The sequence below is a fragment of the Trachinotus anak genome, unplaced genomic scaffold, assembly GCF_046630095.1.
Source record: "Trachinotus anak isolate AG129_WGS33_773 ecotype Australia unplaced genomic scaffold, CSIRO_AGI_Tana_v1 ptg000012l, whole genome shotgun sequence".
In the NCBI taxonomy this organism is placed as follows: domain Eukaryota; kingdom Metazoa; phylum Chordata; class Actinopteri; order Carangiformes; family Carangidae; genus Trachinotus; species Trachinotus anak.
This window is the reverse complement of record NW_027273863.1, coordinates 7,153,074-7,170,000: the sequence shown is the minus strand read 5'-3', so window position 1 is coordinate 7,170,000 and position 16,927 is coordinate 7,153,074.

Sequence of the window (16,927 nt, the reverse complement as noted above, 5' to 3'; positions counted from 1 at the left end):
ATCAAAATAAAGGCAGAAAGGTCCAGATATAACACTCAGCTCCTGAATGCCTCTGCCTGTGTTTGATGTACAAATTGTGTAAACACTGTGTGAAGTCCATGTGATTTACAGAGAAGGCATGTGAGAATCATTACATCATTTCCCATGGAATATAATCAACTAGGATTTTCATTAGTTTTGTCCAAACAGAGGCTGGGCTTGAAAATCCCATTCAGCACATCATGACATCTTATCACAATTGAGAAAAAACAGACAAACTCAATTTAAAAACAAAAACAACAAAAACAACAAAAAATAAAGAAATAACACAAAAAATGCTCCAAAACTGAAATACTTCACTTAGCTTGTCATTTTTACACTTCAGTAATTGTACAGATGAAACGAACAAGATATAACATGTTAATCATTGAGCTTCAGAGGTGCTGTTTCCAGTCTTTATGCTAAGCTAATCACCTGCTGGTTGAATCTATATGAAGCTAGTTCTACCTTTGTATTTACCGTACAGAAATGAGAGTGGTATCAATCCTCTAATCTAACTCAGCAAACAAGAAAACCAATAACGAAATCTGCCAATCATCACAAAACTCACTAAACTTGTTTCCTTTGTTTAACGAGGTCAAAACTGAAGTCTAAAAATGTCAAGTTTTGTTAGTAGGTGGTTTGTTTTTATCTTTGGACAGAGCCAGGCCAGTGGTTTCCCTCTGTTCCTACACTAAGTGATCTATCACAAAGACAGAGTCAAATCAATATTTTTATCAAAATATAGAGCAAAAAGTGTATTTCCCTAAATGTTGAAAAATGTTCTTTTACATGAGCGTGATATAATGATATATAATTTCGTATTATAAACATACCTGTATGTAAAATTATACAATGAGCCAGGAGGTGATGAATTACATCCACAGGTGAAGATTTGCATGAATCCATGGCTCTATACACAACAGTATTTTTCTATGTTTGCAGATTTGTTAATGCAGATTTACTTCCACTAGCATGTCTGATCCTGTCCATCCAAACCAAAAGTATGTTTGTATAATATTCCTGGCAACTTTTTCAACAAAATGTTTCTGGTATAACTAAATGGTGAAACTTTAAGCCAAGATAAACGTTAATGCGTGTCTCCGACATTCACCACTGATTGTCTACTTTCAAATAACTAAATAATCTTAACTGTAGCTACCTACCGCAGAAAATCATACAAAGGGTCTCCAGTTTTCTCACACCCTCTAATTTGATTCACATTAGCAGTTCATTTCCTCCATTTAGACGTCATGGAAATAGCCTCAACCTCTCTGTCTTCTTTCCTTCCTTCATTTTACTTCTCAAAATTATTGTGTTGGCACACACACACAAACACACACACATATAGAAACACATGCTGAACTGACACATCGGTTTATTGTATTTGCTCTATTAAATCTCTCTCTTGTTTGAGTCCTCGTAACATGAGCCAAGGGGTTTTACTGCTAATATTTATATTATTACAAATGCTGTACTTTTAATGTGAAATCTATTTAAGAGGATCACTCCAGCCTCTAGGCACTTCATTATGTGTGTGTGTGTGTGTGTGTGTGTGTGTGTGTGTTTCTATATGTCATTGTCGTCATCATAATCACCATCATCTTTGGCTTCATAGGCTCTTTTGCTTACTCTCCCCATTTTTCTGCCACACAACTCTGTGATGGAGCCGACCCCATCTGTCTCTCTTTCAGCCCATTCATCATTTCCTCACTCATCAACTCTGTATTTCTTCATTTTCTCTCCTCACTCCATCTCTGTCTCTCACTAACTCATCACCCATTTCAGGGGGTTTTTCATTCCACCTCTTCCTTCCGTTCCATCCATCTGCCTCTCACTTTTGTCTTTTCCCCGCTCCATTTTCTGCCTCTGTCGTTTCTGCTGGCCGTCCATCCGTAGAGGAAGATATTTTCACGAACAAGTTAGTAATGTGTGCGTTCAAGGAACCCTATGTATGAGCTCATTCGATCAAAGGATCAGCTTGTCAGGGCACCCAGTGATCAGAAAAAAGTTCAATAATTGTCTTGCTATTAGGAAATGAAAGTGATCTGTACATATCACTTGCCTTTTTATACCTCCTCTATTTTTAATTCTTGTGTTCTCTTTAGGGTCTTATTTATTTTATTTAATTTAGCATTGTTTGCACCAAGGGAGCAGCGCTCAAATTTCGTTGTACTATGTATAATGACAATAAAGGCGATTCTGATTCTGATTCTGATTCTGATCAATGAATCTGCAGTAAGGATACAAAAAACAGAAAACTTGTACAACAAGCTTTTAACAATTAAAAAAGACATACACATATTCACTCCATTTAAAAGTGCAAGGGAGCCATTTAAATGTGGCAAAATTTGGTTGCTCAGTATAAAGATGCAGAAGAGCGGCACAGCAGAATAGAAGGCAGATTAAACCAGATCCACAAGGCTGGTTTTACACCTTCAGGGGGAATTGCTTCAGAAAATATGTTTGTGTGAATGTGGAATTTCTTCTCTCTCACTCCTGCAGTACAATAATATTACAATTACTATTACAATAATAACAAAGTGGTGAACTTTGTTGAATGGTCAAGGATAATAGAAACAACATAAACTGCTAATTTCACATAGGAATCAAACACCGTTCTCCTGAGTTTTGTTCACCATCCGTCCACCCCAACCTCTTCCTGACATCACTCTATATCCTGTCCTTTGTCCTATATCCTTTGTCAGATGGCCATTTGGTGGTAGACATGTAGGTACAGTTGAATTTGCTAAAACCACCTGGCTGCTGTGGCTGATTAGTCTGATGTGCCCAGAAGCCCAAAACCAGAACAGTGAGCTAAAAGAGGCTAAAGGGCTCCATAGAGCTGAGGGCCTCTGCAGAGTTCAGTGATAATTCTCTGTGGGTTAGTGACTATGAGTGGACCTTTTCTCATTGCACAAACCATTTAGGCTTAGTCCTTACAGCAGCAGCCCGGGTTTGAGTCTGACTCTGTCTCTCCCCAATTTTCCTGTGTCTCGCTCTCACTGTCACTGTGATAAAGGCAAAAAAACAATAAAACAAAAAAATATTGATCAGCACAGCTTTAAAGAAACATGCTTGGGATTCAAAACAACATTTTCAGGTGCTTTACCATGTTTACATTTGCCTTCAGCGTGCCATCACTCACCAGCCCCTGTAGCCTGACAGGAGAGATGGTGTGGTTTCACCTGAGGAGGAACACTTTCTCCTCTCTCTCTCCTCCGCCCCCTCCCTCTGTGACGCAGTTGAGTGATGAAGGAATTTGAGTGACAGCTGAAGCAGCCATTTGAAGCAGCGTGAAGGAGAGAGGCCTGAGCAGCGGCAGCCGCTCAGCTGCATCTCCTGGTGAATCATGTGGCTGGGGGGGGGCAGGGGAGGGGGGGAGGATTTATTCCCCGGGCGCTTCAGTGGCACTGGCATGATTATGATACCATAACACAAGGTGCCATAAAGAAAATGTTGTCAGCTAAATGAAGAGCAGAGCGCTGAAATGTGCTCGGCATTATGTGATCAATCACACCTGTCAAGCACGTAGCCCTCGATCAAGAACGCTGTCACTGTCAGCTGTTGCCCGTTTCTCCCTCGTCTCTGACTTTCTTTAATTTCTGCATGTTTTCTGGTCGTCTGTGTGTGTGTGTGTGTGTGAGTGTGTCTCTGGGTCATTTTACCTCTTTTCCCAGGCGGCCACAAGTCTCCCACCCACAATACCTCATGTGAGCACTGATAAGAGGTGAGGAATTACCAAACATGTTGGCCACATGCTGGCGGAGATCACACACACACAGGGCCTCTTTCTAATATTTCACAGGGAGGAAGAAAGGAGTGCATACATCATTCTGACAGAGCCAGAATGGAGAGAGACATCCCTCTGTTATCTCCACACACACACGCACTGTCAGAGATTTATAGTACAAGGCTTTAATGGCGCCCTCACACACCTCTCTCTCTCTGTATACCTCTCCCCTCTCCCGCACAGACACACAAACACACATCCATCTATCATTCACCTTGCTCTTCCTTTGTTTTCCTCCTCTTCTCCATCTTTTCTCTATCTGCTGTCCATCTCACATCTCCCTTTACTTCTCATTTCTCTCCTCCATTTTCCCCTTTCTTTCTCTTTCTTCCTCCTCTCTCCCAAGACAGCTCAGCCCGTTTTCTCTCCCTTCACTCAGTTAATTGAAAGAACAGTAAAAAATAAAGATGTCAAAGTCTGGTTCAGTTGTAGATGCTGTCAGGTGAAAAGAAAGGAAAGCAAACCCGACTCACACTGTATGTGTTTTTATAAATAGCTTTACGTTCCCAATAAACAGCCTGCTGACAGCCATACATGACTCTCTCTAATGGGGAGTGGTTAAACCTTAAACACAGACCATTTACCCATGTGATTTATAGAGCACAGCTCGCAGCCACACTATGCAAGGTTGATCCCAGTTTGTCCCAGGTAAAAGTTGTTCACTGTCTTGCTCATATGGTGTATACATCTACTGTCTCTGGTTTGTAAGTTTAACACAAACATCATCATCAACTGTGTTGTGATTTCAGGAATTTAAATCCAAGATGTTTCCACTTAAGGAAATAGTAGTTTATTTTTAAGTAGCTGTAGTTTAACACATGCACGAAAAAGCAGATACTTTATCTTAAGATCCAAGATTCAAGATGGAGGTGATCCCATCAGTTAGATCAGTTTATAGAGGTAAAACAAAAGAGAGACTAAATAAGATACTGTGGTTTACATCCTTCAGTTTTCACAGTACGTCGCCTTAAAGGAAAAACAGTCCCAGTGAGATCAGTGGATACTAACTGACCTATAGTGACTTGAGAGGGTGTGATGACAAAATTAGAATAATAATTGACTTCCTGCTTCATCTATGACTAAAAACTTCATATGATGGTGGTTTAACATCAACGCCTGTGTGTTTACACGTACAGATACAAAGTAGTTAGCAGTTTCTGGCCTTTTATTTTCATGCTATGTAATTTTCATGCTATGCTCCAAACATCGTTATTTTTTTTATGTAGCAGTAACTCATTGAAGACAAGTCAGAAAAAAAGTTAAATTTTAGTTCATTTGTGGAGCAGAGAGTTGTAGCGAACGTCTCTGTGCTTCTGTTTCCGCTGCGCTCAAGCTGATGACTGTAGTGTAGCTGCACTGGAGCTGGGTACAGGGATGCGAAGCCAGATCTCATTCACAATGAAAAGCAGTTTTTGCTGTCCCAACTTTTTGAATTTGTATGTGTGAACGGCCCATAAAGGTTTTCTCTTCAGTTATTTTGTAGGTGGTGCAAATAACCAAGTTGTTGCACTTAAAGCAACACTGATCAATATTTTCATTTGAACAGTGGATCATATGGAGTGTAGCGTGAGGGGAGTCAGTAGTGACCAACTCACTCTATGGAGCTTTTTTAGCATCTTTAAGCTTATTGTTTTGATTTTCTGGCCTACAAGTTTACTGTATTGGTTTGGTCTCACATCCCTAATTTCAGACACAGCAGGAACCAGCTTTCTGATTAAACCCACAGCACAGAACCTGCCAAGCACCAAACAAGAGACAAAGTTAGAAATGGGTTGATCAGGTCACCTGAAACACAAGGATGCTAATGTTGTGTTAACAGCCTGTTGAACTGCCCCAAAAATCAGTTAAGGCACCAAGTACTTCAGTATTTTCATTATGTTACTTATTACTTATGCTTAAGTCAAATTTTTACTTTTACTTGTGATGTTGTATTTTTATATTGTGGAATACTAAAAACCCTGAGTGACTCTTACACTGAAAATAATTCTGATAAAATAAATTACTATAAAGTCTGGTTGAGCTTATTTCTGACAATCATAATATAATAATAATATAATAATCAAATGCACCTATTCACCTTCAGTGTGTGTGTACTGGCAGATGTATCTTGGTGTGCTATGATTATGTTTGAGTCCATCGCCCAGCGCTGCATAAAATCACTGGAAGGGAACAGTTGTTTCCTCTTGACCTTCTTTTACAGTGTTTATATAATAGCAAAGAGGAGGGTGTTTGTAACGTCCCCACATGAGAAATGTATCATCTGAACCCCTTTGTTCTTGCTCCTCATACCTGTTCACCCTTCATCTTTAATGCAGAGGTGACAGGAGGTTATTGCAAGGTCACCCTCTCCCTCCGTCTTTGTCTCCATTCACTCGTCCACAGCAAAGTCATAAAACATCAGTACAGAGCTGCTGTCTGGGAGGACAGCATCTCAACACACTCTGAGTTTTAGAGTATAATAACTGGTATTAATGACCCAGACTATGTGTGTTTTTGTGTGTTTTGTGTGTCAGTGTGAGTGTGTGAGTGCATACTGCCTTACCTGATATTGATTGGCTTCAAAATAATAATCGATCATCCATATTTCCTTTTCATTTTCACCTGAACATCAGGTTTTGTATGCAGGAGAGGTTCACACTCTCCTACAATCACACACACACACACACGCACACACACAGCAACACACATTTTACACTCTCACGTACACACACACATCCTCGCGCCCTTCAATACAACCCTATAATTTGCCAGATGCAGCGAATCGCTGGTTACTATGGCAACTACAGTGGGGAGAGTTTTTCGTTTTTCTCAATTTTGGCAATAGGGCTGCACACACAGATGCACACAGTCATCATGTGATCATGGCTGAGGTGCTGAGTGGAGGCATGAGTCACAAACCAGCTCTAAATCTGCAGCCAATGGATGATAACTTCAGATGTTGATGACAGCTGTGATTGGTCATGTGAAATCATCCCATAATGAAGTGAAGGGTGTTAATTTTCACGTGCAGGTGGACTGAAATGAATTTGCTTAATGGAAACACACACACATACACACACACACACACACACACACACACACACACACAAACACTCATAGAATGGAGGGTATCACCAATATGGATGAGGAAAGCAAATTCTTTGGAGGAGCAAGCTGGTGAAAACAGAATGAGCTGAACTGACACTAATGTTCTTAGACAAGCTCAGTGAGTCACTATACTCATACAATACACACTTACACACACACACACACACACACACACACACACACACACACTCACACATTGATGTTCTAATACAGTCAGTGGATGCAAAGACAATCTGATTAACCAGGAGTTAGGACTTTATAATGAATTTTCTGAAATGCCACTCTCAGATGTTTCATGTTGTAATTACTGCTGCGCCATTTAAAAGACACAACCTTTAAAATGTGAAAAAGAAACACTGCTATTTCTAGAATAAACCCCAAGTCATCAGCTTCACCAAAAAACGGGTTAGTGCTGAGCCAATAAAAGCAAGGCAAGGGATTATCCTCACACATGCGCACACACACACATTTACACACACTGCTGCATCTGGTTGGGGCTGATAAGGGGAATTTTCCTCCCCTCAGGGAATCAAGCAAAAGGAAAACACGATGGAAGAAGATGTGGAGTGAGGGGTCGGCCCCGTGGGGGAGGAGGGAGAGAAGAGTGGGAGGGTGACAGTTAAAAGTTAAAGTGTGAATGTGAGTGGCGCCCCCGTCATCGCCTACAGTAACACCAGGTCAGACACGTTGTTTCAAACCCACATCTGTGTGTGTGCATGTGTGTGTCTCTGCGTGTGTGTGTGTGTGTGTGAGATTACTGCTACTTTAGGCCTCCTCTCAGGCTGGTTTAGGGAAATGGCAGCTAATCAATAAACACATGTAGACACACACACACACACACACACACACACACACACACACACACACACACACAGCTGCATCCTAGTTTGGAAAAGGTATGGCTTTTATTTTGAAAGGATCTAGAATTATCTAATCTATAATAATAATAATAATGTAGAATAATGAAGAATGAACTGAAGTGTGTGTGTTATGTTGCAGTGGAAACCAAAATAATTTTGCCCATATCTTTGAATTTCATTTTGGGTGGCCCTTGAGATTTTGGACAAATCTTTACATCTAGAATTGAACATTTTACATGTTTTATGTGTAAAAGAAGATCATGAGGCTGTAGGTTTGTCATTGATTTGCCCTTCAGAAATCCATGACGAGGCCTCAAAGCCTGTGCCGCCCATACATGTTTTTGTCTGAATCTTGCGTGGGTGTCTTACGTATGTCTGACGATTACCACATCAGCTGACAAAAAGCTACTCCACTCTGCCTCCCCTTTCGCTTCCTGTCAAGCTATGCAAATTTGGATTTAAGCTCCCAGCCTCCTTTGTAGGGGCGTAGAGCTCCAGCCAATCAGGAACCAAACACTGTGGCAGGAATTTACATAAATCTGCATGGCTAATGTGCTGTGCAAATTGAAGGAGTGACACTGTGACTTCACCTTTTCTCAGTGATAATACAACAGCCTGACCTTAAACTAAAAACGTAATGGCCTGATAAATCCATTCATTTGCAGAGTGGAAAACAAACTGCATTTGTTTGTGTAATTGCCCATGAGCAGAGAGAGATGGAGGGAGAAGGAGATGGAGAGACAGTGTGTGTGTGTGAGAGAGAGAGAGGGAAACTAGTGAATAAACAGAGGAGATGGATGAGTCTATTAAAGCAGTGGCTAATCCAGGCTATTAGGAAGCAGAGTGAAGGAGTGTGGAAGAAGAGGATACATACATTGGGTTAATGGCTCTAAATACAGACCTAAACGGAGCAAAGGACAGTTAGAGATTATTATTAATGTACCCAAGGGCATCACTAGGAATTATGGGCCTTCTGCACTCGAGATGACACTGGACCGTCCCCCCATGTTCCTCTTTGTCATCGACTTCCACATGTGGAGAACATCTACATCCGACAGTCTGCAACTCAACCCACCTTCACATATTCACTCATGATCAACTCTCACCCACACGTAATTGAAAACTGCACCAATCAGCTGTTGCAATACTTTCACTGTACCTGTCTAAGGAGGATCATCTTTCTGTGAAACAAAATGACGTTTGCTGTATCATATTCTTGACATTTCATTTCATTTGAGACGTGTCGCGTCACCCTGAAACAAAACCATCGCCTTTGACTTTTCAGTAAAAAAACGCACTAAGAAAGTCTGTCTCTGTATCTGTCTCGCATCTGACAGGCAACATAAAGTTAAACCGACAGGTTTTTTTTTTTTTTGCCTTCATAGCTACTTCTGCAAACAGAAAACAGAAGTTTGCAGAAGTAACAGAAGTTCCACACAAAAAGATCTCTACACATAAATTTAATTAATAATAGCCTATGTTCTTCATGTGAGGCTTATTCCGGTTGTGCAAATTGGTTTGCACAACCGAGTCAGTCCACACAATACTTAGAAATGTCTCTTGTCCCTTGAGGCTTTTTTCCCTGCTCAGAATTCAGCACAGTGCTGTTAGAAAATGATGTTTTCTTTGTGGTCAATTATAATTCTTAGCTGTTTTCAGACTCTTGCCCTTTCACATCTTTGTTTTTTGAAAGACCTGAATGAAATAAAACCTATAAGCTTAGAATCGCACAGGGTGTTTTGGTCAAGAACAGAGATGAAACCACAGACATGGTTTTTGATAAGATGTTTTTTTCTGGGCTGAACCACCTATGTTTAGAACTATAACACTGGAAGGGGCCTATTACAGCTGGGACGCACTTGTTCAATGCTGTGTGACTATGAAGATGGCTACGGCTTCCTCACTTTTTGTGTCCCCTAGAAACACATTGTCTGTGCTGCACAGCAGGTATGTGTATTTGGTTGTGTTGTGTGTATTTGCAGCGCATGCATTGTCAAATTGATGAAGATGTTTTCTGAATTTGCTTGTGTTGTGTTTATTTGCATGTGTTTTCTAAAGCTGCAGTGCACTGAGCTCTCAGGGCCAAATCAGTTAGGACTGAAATCTTTAGGACTGGAGCTTTGAGGTGAGCACAGATTCTGCAGATGAACGGGACAGCAGCCTAGCAGTGTCACACTCTGCACATGCATCACACACATCCAAGAGATGTAACACGGAAAATACATTTTAAATATAAGAAATGCAATTGTTGCTTTGTCCAGAACTTCAGATAATAACAGCTTGTTCCCACCTATATCACATCATGTGATAATTTTGCAACCAGTCAATTACCTCTATTCATTTTATTTATGATGTTTCAGTCCTCTGGCCTGTATCAGATAAAACTTAATTGCATTAAATTGCAGGTTATTTTTGGTTCTTTCCCAGTCACAGTTCCTGTCTATAAGATGTTCTGGTTTTCAAGAACATAGTAGGTACTATTGTCTACTTTTAAACCTCTCTCTGTACAGCATGTTTTCTAATAGTTTCATTATCCAGAAATGTAATGCATGTTGTTGCTCACACTTCCTAAATCTCAAAGGAATCAGCACCTCAGCAGAGTTATTTGAGGAGAGCTACTCTAGTCACTTTCCATATTTCATATCTAGTCCTCAGACTCAAGCTGCTGACGTCACTGTCACCAGCCTGCTCCTCTTCAGAGTCAGTCGTTCTTACAAGTCATTAACTGGGGGTTGAGGTCAACCTTAAAGGCCTTGGCAAAGTTAAGCGTTCATTCTAGTTTCTTACAGTTTCTCCAATTTGAGCATTTTAAGAGAATTTTCTATCACTGAGCGACCTTCCACCTTAAGCTGTTTGGAGGCCTTGATAAAGGAGTACTGCTGACAGGGCAGTGACCCTGAGGAGGTGGATGCTGAGTGGACAACCAGAAATCTCAACCTAGGAATCACACAAAGCTTACTTCTGCAGGTGTTCAGGTGCGGTACTTTATATGGTTTCAATATGAATCCACACAAGCACTCTGACAGCAGGAAGTATTAACAGATGGAGTCTCAGTGATGCAAAGGGATTTGCGATGACGTCTTAGCCTAATTCCTTATATGGTGTCAAAATAAAAATTCAAACCATGGATGGGAAAAGAAATGTGACAATAAGAAATATAGGTCTGGAAAAACACTGTTATTTTTGCGTCACTGTGATGTGAGTGTTTTCTGTCGTTGAGGCTCACCTCTCATATTCAGTCTGGATGCAGATTGGAGGAGCAGGCAGGCCACAGCTCACGTCCAGCCAATCAGAATGCAGCATGTCACATTCATCATCGAAGCGATGAGACCATGTTCTCAGAGCTGGAGGGTGTGAGGAGCAGAGTGAGAGGGCCAGGGCATGGTAAACAACTAGGACACACAGACTCACACACAAACACACACACTAACCATAGTGGACAAGCCTTCGCTTCCCATTAAGTTCAGTGCTGCCCTGAGGATGGGGTAAAAATACTTCACCACAAAGAGCGGGACCAAAACACAGTGTGTGTGTGTGTGTGTAAGACAGGCAGTGTTCATCAGTGTACCTTGCACTTATTATCCTTAGCAAATAAATTAATTAAGGAAACACAATTATCACACTCTTGATGGGTTCAATTTAATGCTGTATTAAAGAAATGTAATATTCATTGAAACAAGAATTAAAATAAATTGTCATGTAACAGGCAAAAGCCTGGTTTAGTCATGTAATCTCTTTACAGTATCTCAACAATAACTGGATGCAATTAGGATTTCCAGGGCTCTCCGAGTCTGGAGGAAAAAGAGGAGCGATCGTGGTTTCCTCTATGTAGGACGTGTGTGGGTGTTTAAATCCTTCAGCATCAACGTGCCTTAACACCCCCGCCTGACTTCCATATGCGTCACCAGCATCAGCATATTCCCATTTTAGGAGCTTAAAGGAAAACTCAGATTTTATGGGAAATTAGCGTATATGCTTTCTAGCCGAGAGCAAGGAGGCGGTTAGCTTAGCTTAACAGTTAATCGAAGTGAAGTGCAAAAATGGCAAGTAGTGGTTTTACCAAACTAAGCTAGGCTAAGCTAAGTGACCCCTGGCTGTAGGTTCATATTAACCTGACAGACATTAGTGTTTTTTGTTTGGTTGTTTGTTTGTTTTTGTATGGATTAAACAAACAAGATATAATGTGTTAATTAGAGAGCTTTGGAGGTGCTGGTACTCAGAGTTTGTTCCCTTTGGACCAAGCCACGCTAGCTGTTTGTTCTTTGTGCTAAGCTAAGTGAAATGACTGCTAGCTGTAGCTTCATATTTCGCATAAAGACATGTAATGAGAGTGGTTCTCATCTAACCCATGGCAAGAAAGTGAAGTGTCCTTCCCAAAATGTCCAGAACTGTTAACTTTAAAGTAGAGGACATATAGTTCATATTTTGCATGTGTGTGTTGGCTACAGGGCTGTTTCGTACTGTTACCACAGCGTTACGTAACTGCACACTTTCTGATTGAGTCCACATACATCCTGCATCACACATTGTACTGTGTTGTCTTGTGATCACCAGTCACCTTAACTTACTGTCATATCTTACAGTAACACACACACACACACACACACACACACACACACACACACACACACACACACACACACACACACACACACACACACACACATTTCTACACAGAGATTTGGTGTAAAACACCAGTCAAGTGATGCGCAGTGACATTAGTACGATGTTCCTGCAGTCACTCATTGTGAGCACAAACATGCGCTCCCTATTTAGCTGACACAATAACAACACAAAGCACTTTCTGCCAGATTAGTGCTGTACACCAAAGTGTGTGGGTGTGTTATTATGTGTATAATGACATGAACACATGAAATTCACATTTTTGAAGCAGTAATACAAATTTTTCCCATATGTGCGCTTCCTTTACTAAGCATCACATCTTCTCCCACACACAAACCAATGTTTCTGAAGATCATGTCCTTGTTTCTAGACTCATACATCTCAACAGTGACTGTACACACAGGGCATGTGTGTATTCTGGTGTATTCTCAGTTCCATAATAACACAACTGTATTCTCCTTTCTCATTTTGTACGCCACCAAACACAGATGTATCCCCTCCTCTTCTATCCCAGGTTTGTTCTCAGGGTCCTTTTGACAAATCACCACATTAAATGCAGCCATTTTTAGGCGCACCTCACTTCCTCCTGCTTATTGGTTTCAGATAAAACTGCAATATTTCCATTCATCTATTTCCGTTCGTCGATGTTGTGCGTAGCATTTGTCTGCGTGCCGGCCACACACACTCACATGCATGCACAAAAATGTGCACAGTGATACACACAACCCCTCTTTCTCCTTGGTCGTTAATAATGCACTGATGGACATACTGAGGTTACTGACCCATAGCCAACCCATTAATCAAACAATACAACTAGCATATGATCATAATAAATATGCTCTAGATGAATGTCTTGCAGTCAGGAGAATAGACCCACTGCTCCCCAGAAGCTGAGACCAAAAGGACAAATTTGATAGAAAACAGATAAGATGAAGCTGAGGTATTTACACAAGAAACATTTTCTTGCTGTGGAAATCATTTGACAAGCAGAGCCAAAGAATCATGTTATCCATACAAATCCTACGTAGCCTGACCCTGTTTGTTGGTCACTGTCTGTTGTACATGTCCACATAGTCATTCAAACATATCTGTGTTTCCTAATTAGCTTTATAGATAGATAAAGACTTCCTGCCGTCTGTGCCCTCTCATGTAGCAGGGATTGATTGGTCTATATGTTACATATAAGTGGTTGGGTCACCATCACAGGAGACTGCAGTAGAGTCAATAGTTATCCTGAAAATTACAGAGGTGTTGTTCTGGCCTCTAGTGGCAGTGGGATAAAACTACAGTGGGACCTAGATGTTTACCTTGTTTAAAATAATTTCAAGTTTCTTTTTAAATGGTTTTGTAAATCTAATTACAGGTTCTCACTCATCATGTTCAGACATGTTTTTTCACCTGTGGTCTAAAAACATACTTAAGATAAAGTATGTGAATTGTGGCTTTTACATACATTAAGCTTAAATAGTGAGTTGTATTTTTTACCCACTTGTCTGTGAGTTTTCTCATATTTATATAATATGTTGGTAACATTTTATTTGGATAGACTTCCCACAAAGAGTTTACAGAGTATTTGTAACATTTCAAAAAGTTGTTATTTGAGATTCAACAATTCAACCCTAACCTTCACGCTAACCTTAACCATTTAAAGGTTTACTAAATGGTTGAACATTTGTATATACTTTGTTGTATGTTGAATTATGGTTTGATTCTTGGTATTACTCTCTTATGTAGTTTGTCTACAAACAAATGGCCAAGGGTCCCAACATATCAACACCAAAATGTTTACATACGTGAGGATGTACTTAACAAAGGTGTTGTTCCTGTAAATACAGCTGTATACTTGTAACTGTCTTCCATGAGGATGAATGGCTAGTGTTTATGAATGACCTACTATTTTTTGTACAAGGTTTTGCAAAGTACAATACATGTTATATTTGTTATGTTACTGCTCTTTTATGTTTTTAATTCACTATTAATATTGTTTATGGGTTTATGTCATATTTTATAGATTTTTTGTTTTGCACTCTTTTTGAAAATATGCTATTAAAACACAATTTGATTAGACTTGATTTAGCAAGACAGCTGGACAACAAACTCAGGACGCATCTGACAACATAACATTATGATGAAAAAAAAGTTGAAGGCCATGTGCAATCATATAGTCATTACATCACAATGTTCCCAAGATGTATTTGTCATTATTGGTCACACCCCCTATGGCTGTATGGTGCAAAGTCATATTGCTATTATATCAACATAATGTGATATTGGCACATGTTATTACCATTAAGACACAATGACATATTGATTCAGTGATAGTGTAAAGAGGTGCCATATTGGCAGACTGAATCTAAGGGGAAAGTGGTGTGTTGACTAAACAACTGAGTACAGTGTCTGTTGGGTATGGAGGGTTTCTTTAAAGATGATATTCAAAATGCTGTGTGATCATTATATAGTGGCAAGGATAAACATCTGGAATGCTCTTCTGCACAATGTAGTGGTATGAGGGGATTATTGAAGATGCTTGTCAACAGTCCATGATAACACATTTTTTTTTAACCTTTCTGATACCTCCAATGAGTTCATGTCCATCCTAATGAAAGACCCTGGAGCTCTGGCCTGAAGTATTCTGCCCCTTCAGTACATAGCATCTGCATCAAATATGACAGCATCACGTTGACCACAATAGGCTCATCAAGCATGCACAGGGACATCAGTGTTTATGGGGCTGTCCAGCTCGCCGTCCATGTTGACCCCAGGCAGTTGCAGATAAAACAGGACTTTCTTCTGCGTGATTGTGTTAAACATTTACAGCCCAAGACAAATGGTGTTAAGGGTCAGGGCCTTCCACATCCACCCTCACACTCCTCTTGCACTCTTGCCTCTTGTGAGGATGACTGAAGATGACTAAAGCAGGGTATGTTATGGTCATGATACACTTATTGTGGGCCTACTTGCATTACATGTCACGCGTCATTAAGGACAACTATCCTGCATGCTTTTACAGGCTGGGTTTTTTCTGTAAACACACTGTTGGATTTATTATGCTGGTTCATAATTCTGGGTTGTTTTGGGTATGAACAAACTGCTGAGTTGCTCTTGGTGGGTCAAAGGGGTTTTTAAGGGCTAATTTACAGCTAACCAGCAGGGTGGGTTACTTTGACCCAACTGCTTGTTCATTTATTTTCCCACTCGGATACTGTTGAACCCCCTAATGTGTAGAAACTATTTAGTAGTGAAGGCCTATATGTTTAAGTGAAAGTGCAAAATGTGTAAATATCTCAAGTCAAAATATTCTTTCTCCATGACGACCTGATAAAAACTTACAGTGTACAAGTTAAAGACAACAAATCCTTCCTCTCTTACTAAAAGATTATCTATGATACAATGTTAAAATGGGAAAGTGACCAAAAATGAAAAGGAAAATCTTTCTGATGAATGATGAAAGGTTGTTTTATGGCCTACAGTTAACATGGATCCAGTCATTTGAACTGAATGGTCAGTCGGTGCACAAATAAAATCTAAACCTGGTGTTGATATTACAGCTGAGTTGAATCTGTTATATGTCCTGGTATAAAACTGCAGTGAAGTATCAGATCAGTCTGCTCAGCTGCAGCGTCCAGTTGCAAAAAGACTTCTAATAAAAGTGTGCATCAGTCTAATAAAAATGAATAGATGGCATTAAACATGTTTTATATCTTTTATAAACTGCCACAGATTAGACGAAAGTAAAAGTAAATACTGACTCAGTGGAAAAAAACAGGTTTCAAAAGGCCGAAGAAAGTGTTTGACTCTGACTGTACAGTATCAGAACAGAAACATTTGCTGCCTCAGTTTAATGCAGAATGCAGGGGAAAGGTGGAAAGGCAGCTATGCACACTTTGCCACCACCGCAGTCATGAGCCTAATAACCATACCAGGCATTCAGGCATTCAGAAAGTATTCAGACCCATTCACTTTTGTCACATTACCCCACAATGACAAGTGAAAACAAGGCTCTCAGTGACAGAATCCTTATGTATGCCCAGCGAGAGGTAAACTGCACTTAGTGCTGGATCAGAATCAGAATCAGTTTTATTGCCAAGTATGTTTTCACATACAAGGAATTTTTTCTGGTGATTGGTGCAATTGATCAGCAACAGTGGGGCTCTCTAGCCTTGTTGATGAGGCTAATAGCAGATGGGAAGAAGCTATTTTTGTGGCGAGAGGTTTTGGTCCTGAAGGACCGCAGCCTCCTGCCAGAGGGGAGTGTCTCAAAGAGTTTGTGTCCAGGGTGGGAGGAGTCAGCTACAATCTTCCCTGCACGCCTCAGAGTCCTTGAGGCGTACAGGTCCTGGAGGGACGGAAGATTGCAGCCAATCACCTTCTCAGCAGAGTGGATGATACGCTGCAGTCTGGTAGATAACATAGCCAGATAACATGGCACCATGTATTTGTTACACTAATATGTCATGATCTATAAAAGCAAAAACAACAATTGAAAGACAGTTTAGATATATTTGCAATTACACTGTATTTCAGTCATTTCTAACAAAGAATCAGT